Source organism: Oncorhynchus gorbuscha, unplaced genomic scaffold, assembly GCF_021184085.1.
Source record: "Oncorhynchus gorbuscha isolate QuinsamMale2020 ecotype Even-year unplaced genomic scaffold, OgorEven_v1.0 Un_scaffold_2666, whole genome shotgun sequence".
NCBI lineage: Eukaryota > Metazoa > Chordata > Actinopteri > Salmoniformes > Salmonidae > Oncorhynchus > Oncorhynchus gorbuscha.
This window is the reverse complement of record NW_025747113.1, coordinates 212-2,500: the sequence shown is the minus strand read 5'-3', so window position 1 is coordinate 2,500 and position 2,289 is coordinate 212.

The following is a 2,289-nucleotide window of genomic DNA, read 5'->3' as shown; positions in this document are numbered from 1 at the left end:
CAGAGAGAGGTAAAGACAGAGAGAGAGGTAAAGACAGAGAGAGGTAAAGACAGAGAGAGAGGTAAAGACAGAGAGAGAGGTAAAGACAGAGACAGAGAGAGGTAAAGAGAGAGACAGAGAGAGGTAAAGAGAGAGACAGAGAGAGGTAAAGAGAGACAGAGAGAGGTAAAGAGAGACAGAGAGAGGTAAAGAGAGACAGAGAGAGGTAAAGAGAGACAGAGAGAGGTAAAGAGAGACAGAGAGAGGTAAAGAGAGACAGAGAGAGGTAAAGAGAGACAGAGAGAGGTAAAGAGAGACAGAGAGAGGTAAAGAGAGAGAGAGAGAGAGAGAGGTAAAGACAGAGAGAGAGAGAGAGGTAAAGAGAGAGACAGAGAGAGAGGTAAAGAGAGAGACAGAGAGAGGTAAAGAGAGAGACAGAGAGAGGTAAAGAGAGAGACAGAGAGAGGTAAAGAGAGAGACAGAGAGAGGTAAAGAGAGAGACAGAGAGAGGTAAAGACAGAGAGAGGTAAAGAGAGAGACAGAGAGAGGTAAAGAGAGAGACAGAGAGAGGTAAAGAGAGAGACAGAGAGAGGTAAAGACAGAGAGGTAAAGAGAGAGACAGAGAGAGGTAAAGACAGAGAGGGAGGTAAAGACAGAGAGAGGTAAAGAGAGAGACAGAGGTAAAGACAGAGAGAGGTAAAGAGAGAGACAGAGAGAGGTAAAGAGAGAGACAGAGAGAGGTAACCTGAATCATCACACAGACAAAATGAAGCCATAACTTGTAGAGTGATTAAAACATGATAAAGAAGGAATTGAGATATGTTAGCTATGGGATGGGTAGATGTTAACTATGGGATGGGTAGATGGGTAGATGTTAACTATGGGGATGGGTAGATGGGTAGATGTAACTATGGGATGGGTAGATGTTAACTATGGGTGGGTAGATGTTAACTATGGGATGGGTAGATGATGGGTAGATGTTAACTATGGGATGGGTAGATGGGTAGAGATGTTAACTATGGGATGGGTAGATGTTAACTATGGGATGGGGATGGGTAGATGTTAACTATGGGATGGGTAGATAACTATGGGGGGTAGATGTTAACTATGGGATGGGTAGATGTTAACTATGGGATGGGGATGTTAACTACTGGGATGGGTAGATGGGTATGGGATGGGTAGATGTTAACTATGGGATGGGTAGATGTTAACTATGGGATGGGTAGATGTTAACTATGGGGATGGGTAGATGTTAACTATGGGATGGGTAGATGGGTAGATGTTAACTATGGGTAGATGGGTAGATGTTAACTATGGGATGGGTAGATGTTAACTATGGGATGGGTAGATATTAACTATGGGATGGGTAGATGTTAACTGGGATGGGTAGATGGGTAGATGGGTAGATGTTAACTATGGGATGGGTAGATGTTAACTGGGATGGGTAGATGGGTAGATGTTAACTATGGGATGGGTGATGTTAACTATGGGATGGGTAGATGTTAACTATGGGATGGGTAGATGTTAACTATGGGATGGGTAGATGGGTAGATGTTAACTATGGGATGGGTAGATGATGTTAACTATGGGATGGGTAGATGTTAACTATGGATGGGTAGATGTTAACTATGGGATGGGTAGATGTTAACTATGGGATGGGTAGATGTTAACTATGGGATGGGTAGATGTTAACTATGGGATGTAGATGTTAACTATGGGATGGGTAGATGGGAGATGTTAACTATGGGATGGGTAGATGTTAACTATGGGATGGGTAGATGGGTAGATGTTAACTATGGGGTGGGTAGATGTTAACTATGGGATGGGTAGATGTTAGCTATGGGATGGGTAGATGTTAACTATGGGATGGGTAGATGTTAACTATGGGATGGGTAGATGTTAACTATGGGATGGGTAGATGTTAACTATGGGATGGGAGATGTTAACTATGGGTGGGTAGATGTTAACCATGGGATGGGTAGATGGGTAGATGTTAACTATGGGATGGGTAGATGTTAACTATGGGATGGGTAGATGTTAACTATGGGATGGGTAGATGTTAACTATGGGATGGAGAGATGTTAACTATGGGATGGGTAGATGTTAACTATGGGATGGGTAGTTAACTATGGGTAGATGATGGGTAGATGTTAACTATGGGTAGATGTTAACTATGGGTAGATGTTAACTATGGGTAGATGTTAACTATGGGATGGGTAGATGTTAACTATGGGATGGGTATGTTAACTATGGGATGGGTAGATGTTAACTATGGGATGGGTAGATGTTAACTATGGGATGGGTAGATGT